The 8114-nt window shown below is 39.9% G+C and overlaps 1 pseudogene; it reads left to right on the top strand.

The window, feature by feature from the left end:
• Nucleotides 1–1188: 1188 nt before the first annotated feature.
• LOC149407283 (uncharacterized) lies at nucleotides 1189–7425 on the top strand (annotated as a pseudogene).
• Nucleotides 7426–8114: the final 689 nt, after the last annotated feature.

Genomic DNA, 8114 nt, shown 5'->3' with positions numbered 1-8114 from the left:
ATCCCACCAGTAGTTCATGTCTGGAATTCTGATTTGTCACAAAAGACAAGATATCGCACACAATGTATTGATAATATGTCCGATAATTTGCTTGAACACAGATAATGGATAATCAACAACCAGTACGATAAAGAAAATACACACAATATGGTTACCCAATTCGGTGCAACATTACCTACGTCTAGGGGCACTCTGCCAGTGAAAATGATTTCACTATATAGTAGTGAATAGTATAAGCAATGTCTTATATGATTACAACACAAAATCAAAGCCCTGGAAACTATTACCACGAGTGAATACCTAGACCAGGGACTCCCCCTGAATTCGAGACTCTTCTCCATTCCACTCTTCGAGCAGACTCCGGTGCTCGGTCGACTTCAGTCTTGACGTGAGTATTCAATCACGTAAACACAGAACCCAAATCACTCAAACACTCAATCTTCTCGAATAATATTTGGTGAATAACACCGCTCTTTCAATACACAAAGTCTCCCAGTCCGCCGGTCGTGCACGTCTAGGAATCCAAAGTATTTTGATAAAGCGTTAGAGGCTGCGAAGTGGGTAGCGCAAAGCTTTTATAGCAGTCATACGAATCTGGAAGTGTATCTAGGGTTTTCTTACCCATACTCTCAAGAATATTACTCAATAAAGTCACCAGTGAGGTAATCTGGCAAAACCAGACACTTGCCAGAATAACAGTCTGCGCATAAGAGGAAGGATGCCTCAACAAAAGCTGGAGCATGAATACCGACATATTTCCTTACAACTTGCACCAAAAAATAGAGCCAACATATAACGTAACAACAATCTCCACCTTTGGCTATTTTTTAGGCAAGCACTTCCAGAACAGTTCTCAACCAAGCATCATGACTAGAAAGAGCGTCAAAATAAATTACCCGCATGACGCCTCTCCCCCTGATTGCCTCAAAAAAATATCAAGGCAAGGATCGACCAAGACAGAGGGAGGAAAAAAAAGGAGCAAATAAGCGAGAACCGAAGCAAACAGCAGAGATAATTGCAAACAACAAGATCTGAACTTAGTCTTGAACAAACATACCATAGAAGTAGCAGAGGCTGAACACAAATAGAAGTTAGGGTGTTTCAACCAGATCACACAACATTAGGAAATAAAAGCTACAATTCAAAATTTATAGACCATATAGAAAGAAGATTAGTGCACTACTACAAATGGAGGCTACAGACACGAGAGGTTTCAGACGCGAGAAGTCGCGTCTATTTAGACACTACTTTTAGTATTTCAGACGCGAAAAGTCGCGTCTGATACGAAATTTCACCAAAATTTTGACCGGGACATTTATCCCGCTTTTTATTAATTTTGTTTGGTATCAGACGCGACTTCTTGCGTCTGAAATTTAAAGTCGCGTCTATATCGAATGCGAGAAGAAAAAGGAAAGTAGTTTCTTTCCAAAAAAATTTCGCTCAGGATTTAGACGCGAGTTCTCGCGTCTGTAGGTTAAAAAAAATAACAAACTGATTGCTGAAGTATCGGCTGAAAATATAATATCCTCGTTTCACTTTTATAAAGAATAACCCAATTAGTATAACCTCCCCCGCGTTAATTACCACTCTCCCAAGTTTCTCTCGGCTACACCAGAGTTCTTCCAGAAATTGGCCGCCACTCCGCGCCGCCGTGGATTTTGGTGAGTGATCTCTCGTTCTTTCTCTCTTCCTCTCCTCTGACACTCTCTCACTTCCTGGTTCCGAACCAGGTTTTACTCCCAACCCAGGTCCGGCGATTCCCAAAAATCCAAATTTGTCTTCTCCGTGCGATTTCGGCTGCCGCTCGTCGAGGTGAGTCGATTTCTCGTTCTTTATCTGTGTCGCTCACTCCCTCACCCTCTCATTATGTCTCCAAAGTTTCAGATTCGTAGTGTTCAGGTCCGTCGCGTCCATTCCGCCGCTCAAGAATCCGCCAATCGATCGTTCTCTCAATCCCCGCCCAGAAATCCACCAATCGATCGTTCTCTCAAACCCCGCCCAGAAATCCGCCAATCTTCACCCAGGTAATGGGTCGGTATTATCTGTGGGTGAATTGGAGATTTGGTCCTTGTTAACATACTGATATGATATTATGATTTCAATGAGCTTTTTTGTTTCTTTTGGGTATGCAATTTTTTCGTCTTTCTTTTGGTCCTTGGCTGTTATGGCTTAAAAAAATGTTAGTCCTTGGCTGATATGATACTGATATACCCGCATTTTGCAGTCTATTTTAACCTTTCCTTCAATTTTAGGCTGATTCTCGGCAGTTGGTAAAATTAAGAACATATTTTTTGTACTGCATTTCAGAGCTTCCCTATTGACGTTTTCAGGGCAATTTTTATCCATCAATAAAATGTCTGTCATATACTTACAGCATTGTAAGTGTAGGAATTTACGCATTCAATGATCAAATGGGTCTGAGACTCTGAAATTAAAGACTGAGAGAGAATCAATTGTTTTGTTAGTGAATAAATATGTTATAATTGTTTTTCTCAATTACAATTACATAAATATCTTTCTAACTGCTTCTTCTTCTTCAAAAATCAGAACACATAGTGTTGCAGCTATGGCTGAGAGAATATTGTCTTAGTGTTATTTATGTATTACTTGTGTGCAACCGCCTTCTTGGTTTTCTTCGCTGTGAGCAAAGGCATTCCTGGTTGGCTGTGCTTATTTGAAATATTATTGCAGTTTTATAAGAGTATGTGCGAGTTATGTTTCTCCTTTCTATTGAACGACAGAGTAAAATGAAGAAACAGAGAATTTGTTGAGATATGGTATGGTTAATTCCAAATTATTACAATGTCAATGGAATAGTGTGCAATCTTTCTCTTTTTTCTATTTCAAATAATTTGAACGACAGAGTATTTATACACATACTCTAAAGAATCAATTGATATAGATTTGTTTGTTTATACATCATGATTATAGTTTATTTTGTTTATTTTACTTGTAAGAACCAAGCAATGCTGAATAAAGGGTGATATGTAGATCAATGAGCTTATTAGGCAGTTATTTTTACATCAACAATGACATTTTGCAGTTTATCTGAGCAACCTCAAAATAAGATACAAATCATATAACTAGGTAATCAAATGAAACAATAATATCTTATATGAAATCATGAAGCAAACATCAGAAAATTATATTCTTCTTGTTCTTGTCCTGCTATTTCATGGCAATATTCTACTACTCTTTCAAGTGTTGTTTGACCGTTTCGTTGCTTCATTTTCTGATGTTGAAAAGTCTAAATAAATTCATCAGAATTGCTGTGTTCTGGACTTGCGATAAACTATATGGTCAGGGAGACAAAGTCTCAGTTAGAGTTTTTCAGGTCCTAGAGATAGGCTACAATATAAAAGCATGGCCAAACAATTAGATATTGTGGGTGTGACCTACAAAAACTAAACCCATCAATGTGTTGCACTGCACAAAGACATGTTATTAATACCTGCGAAACTCATGCTCTTTTTTTTTTTTTTTTTTTTTTTTTTTCAGATTAGTGTCCGTCATTCATTGTTGCCGTACGTAGCAATTATTCATCGTTTTTGTACGTAGTTGTCACGAGATACTCGATATTGTCTCGAGACACTCGATCCTCCTATTTTGGTAAGTAAATAATTTTTGTTTAGTAAATTAAATTATTGGTGATATTTTTAGTTTTGATTTGAGTTAACAATTAAATTATATATTAAATTGTGTTAGGTTTACGAAATAGTAATTTGATAATTGGTAAAAATTAAATTTTAAAGCTTTTTGATCTGTTTTGACCGAGCCATGGAGACTCGGTTTATGTAGTTGTAGTTAAGGATTGTTATTTGTGATTAAATAATTAAATTTGCAGGTTTTGGTTTATCCAAAATATAGCAGAAACCATGCCAAATTTTTGGTAGAATTAATTACATTCTAATTTTAAGCTGTAAAAAATTAACCATCTCTGAATTTTTAATCAGTGAAATGTCGAATCCAAATCGTGAATGGATTTCTGAGAATAATCGTGTGAGTTTGGAGTTTCGAAATGGTGTAGCAGAGTTTATTCGACTTGCACGCCAGCAAGTGGTAAATGGAAAAGTCAAGTGTCCATGCAAAACTTGCAACAACGTGAAGTATCAGACCATCGATGATGTTTAAACCGACTTGTACATCCGAGGGTTTTCGCCGAACTACAAACGGTTGTTTCATCACGGGGAACCAATAATTCCAGAAGTCATAGAAGACGACGAGAGCATTGATGAAAGTGAAGATGGAGGGTTGAATGACGCTTTGCATGACATCCTGGATCATGATGAATATGACCCAGAGTATGATCCGACCCCGAGAGAAGAACGAGAACAAGAGCAATTGGAGGACCTGTTCGCCGAGCTTGAAGAAGAGCTGTACCCTGGGTGCAAAGAATTTTCGTCTCTTTCATTTTTGGTGTCGTTGATGCACATCAAAGTCACGAACCAGTGGACAAACAAGTCGTTCACTCAGCTTCTTCAGTTATTGCGGAAGTCTCATCCGACCGGAAATCGAATTCCAGAAAAGCACTACGAGGCGAAGGCGAAGTTGAAACGTTTTGGCATGGGGTACGAGATGATCGACGTTTGCGTCAATGATTGTGCCTTATTTTGGAAAGGGGAGGAAAATGCCGACTATTGTCCCGTTTGCAAAGAAAGTAGGTGGAAGGTCAAAGGGGTAGGAAAGAAGATTCCGCATAAGATATTACGTATTTTCCTTTAAAGGATCGACTGAAGCGATTGTACGCATGTCGACATACAGCCGAAGAAATGATTTGGCATGAAAAAGAACGTATCGAGGAGCCAGGTGTACTTAGGCATCCTGCTGATGGTTTGGCGTGGAAAGAGTTTGATAACAAGTATCCTGATTTTGCAGCGGAGCCGAGAAACGTTCGTCTTGGGCTTGCTGCTGATGGGTTCAATCCGTTTGGAGAAAAAAGCTTATCATACAGTATGTGGCCTGTGGTTTTGACTACACACAACTTGCCGCCTTGGTTGTGTATGAAATCGGAGTACATGATGTTGACGATGCTCATTCCAGGTCGTAAGTCACCGGGAAAAGACATAGACGTTTTCCTTCAACCGCTTGTCGAAGAGCTAAACGACTTGTGGCAAGGTGTCAGATTACGAGATGGGGCTACCAGTATGGTATTCACAATGCGCGCCGCAGTGCTTTGGACAATTAACGATTTCCCAGCACGAAGTAGTTTATCGGGATGGAGTGGACAAAGGTATTTAGCTTGCCCCACGTGCAATAAAGACACGCCAGCACTCCGTGTTAGAAGCAAGATTGTCTATTATGACCATCGTCGATACCTGCCATCGAATCACTCGATGAGAAAGAGCGAACACTACCAAATCCTCAACGAGAAGGGGAAGCCACCGAAGAAGTTAAGCGCAAGTAACATACTCGAGCAGTTGTTATACGTTCCTCGGACAATACCGGGCAAGCACCCTGATTTTGGAGGAAAGAAGCGCAAACGCTCGCCGAACCAGTTGAATTGGAGTAAAAAAAGTATTTTCTACGAGTTGCCATATTGGTCAGAATTGCAATTGAAGCACAACCTAGATGTGATGCACATCGAGAAGAACGTTTGTGAGAATCTTTTGGGAACTCTGATCAGTATAGATGGGAAAAATAAAGACACTGTTAAATCGAGAATGGATTTGAAGGACTTGAAGATAAAGAGTGATTTGCACTTGAAGAAGGTAGGTGATCGTTGGGTCAAGCCACCGGCGTCATTCACGCTAACGGAAGACGAGAGAAAACATTTTACAAGTTTCATTAAGTCTGTCAAGTTCCCCGACGGATATGCTTCAAACTTGGCAAAAAATGTTACCCCAGACGGGAAATTGACAGGTTTGAAATCTCATGATTGTCACGTCATCATGCAACGATTGTTGGCCCTTGGTATTCGTCCGTTTTTGCCGAAGCCTGTGCGAGAGACTATTGCTGAACTTTGCAACTTTTTTAAACTCATGAGCGACAGAACGTTGCAAGTTTCTGCTATTGAGAAAGCGCAAGATGACATCATAGTGATCTTGTGTAAGTTGGAACGCATATTCCCTCCTGCGTTTTTTAGTATCATGGTGCAGTTGACAATACATCTACCTTAAGAAGCTTTGAATGGAGGACCTGTGCATATGAGGTGGATGTATCCATTTGAGAGATATCTTGGAACGCTAAAGCATTTTGTGAGAAATAGAGCGAAGCCCGAGGGCTCTATTGCCGAAGCATATGTTGTAGAAGAAGCTTTGACATTTTGTTCAAGGTATCTAATAGATGTCAATGCTCGTCTTGGCCGAACGGATTTGGAAGCAGAACGTGAGCTTACAATTTTTCAGTTGCATACGTGTCGCCCTTATGGAAAGATGACTGCGAAGCGATTAGATGAGAAGAGCAGCGAGCAAATAGAGTGGTACATTTTGAACAACTGTCTTGAAGTGGATCAGTTTATGATGTAAGTAATATTTTCACATAGTATAACTGTCTTTTGTAGCACATTTAACATTTGGTGGAATTATCAGTGAACACGAACAACTGATGGAAGCAGAAGGTCGACCTGAGGCGCATCGAAAAGAATTCAAAGACTGGTTTCAGAAAAGGGTATTTGTTCTTTTATAATATTACCCCATTCGATCAATAATTTTTCGTAATTATATTTGTTGTTTTGGGTGTCATATTTTTGAACTTAGAGACATGGGCTCTCACGTATCGGATGAGTTGTACGCATTAGCTATGAGACCACATTCTACAGCTCAAATATATCCAAATTGTGAGGTCAATGGGATTAAGTTTGTGACTTGACTTCGCGATGACAATCGGACTACTCAAAACAGCGGCGTCAGAGTACCATCAGTTGACGGTCATGATTTTTACGGCAAAATGGAAGAAGTCATCGTGATGAAGTATACTAATAGCTGTCGTGTCATACTGTTCAAATGTCAATGGTTTGGAGACAATGATCCTAAGAAACGAATATATAAGGATGAGATTTTTGGAACTACAAGTGTTTATGTGGCGAAAAAATGGTACCAAGACGAGCCATTCATATTGGCGACTCAAGCCCGCCAAGTTTTTTATCTTAAAGACTTGCATAATGATTCGCAATGGGAAATCGTAGAGGAAAGTCATCATCGTCATGTGTGGGATGTTCTTGATATTGAAGATCGATCCACGTCTCAATTATTGGTTCAATCAACGGATTTAGAGCAACTTTCTATATGTCATGACACAGCTTTGCCAGAGGTTGTGATCGATGATGTTATCATTGAAGAAGACATCGTTGTAGAGGACGATGATTTTATAGATGACGAAGAACTTGAGCAAGATGTTTTCGTTGATCGCAATGTTGATCGTCCTGATGATGTGGATGATGATTTAGACTTAGATAACATAGATTATGTATATGCTGACGATGAATGAGTAATTTAGCTTATTCTTGGCTTCATATATCAAAATTAAATTATTGAAATTTATTATTTTTAACATTTTGTTTTGCTTTTAAATGTACAGTTATGTCGACGGCTATGGGAGCGGGAGGTAGCGGTGGAGATGATCAATCCCATCACCGCGATGATAGTGGCCATGATGACAGGATGCCACCGCCCAAGAAGCGTGGAATCACGACCGGCGTAACCTCTGAGAGAGCCAAGATGGGCAAGTCAAAAGAGTTGGTACACTACTACCCGAACTACGACGCTTTTCTGCAGTCGGAAAAGGATGACGAAAGCGATTACATGATGTTCACGAATTTCTTAGGCGATGTGGTTCGCGACATCATTCCTCCGCACACAATTGCTTGGAAGGAGGTAACGCCAGCGCAGCAAAAACGACTATTGGAGTTGATGCACGAGCAGTATGACATTAGGCGCATAGATCCTGAGACAAGAGTCATTGGACGAGCAGGCGATGGACGAGAAAGAATCGATCAGGGTATCATTGCTGAAGCGAAGAAACGCCTACGAAATGTGGAGACAAAATGCGGAATTCACTATAAGAAAAAATGTGGATCAGATCGAGAGTACGCATTGAAAAACCCTCCTTCAAATGTGAATGCCCAAGCTTGGGTAAAGGTGTTGGATCTTTTTGAGACAGAAGAGTACAAGGTTTGT

The sequence above is a fragment of the Urtica dioica genome, chromosome 1, assembly GCF_054948205.1.
Source record: "Urtica dioica subsp. dioica isolate 48M chromosome 1, U.dioica_male_clone48M_v1_H2, whole genome shotgun sequence".
Classification (NCBI taxonomy): domain Eukaryota; kingdom Viridiplantae; phylum Streptophyta; class Magnoliopsida; order Rosales; family Urticaceae; genus Urtica; species Urtica dioica.
Note: the sequence above shows the minus strand (reverse complement) of the source record. Positions and strands in the feature narration are given on the sequence as shown.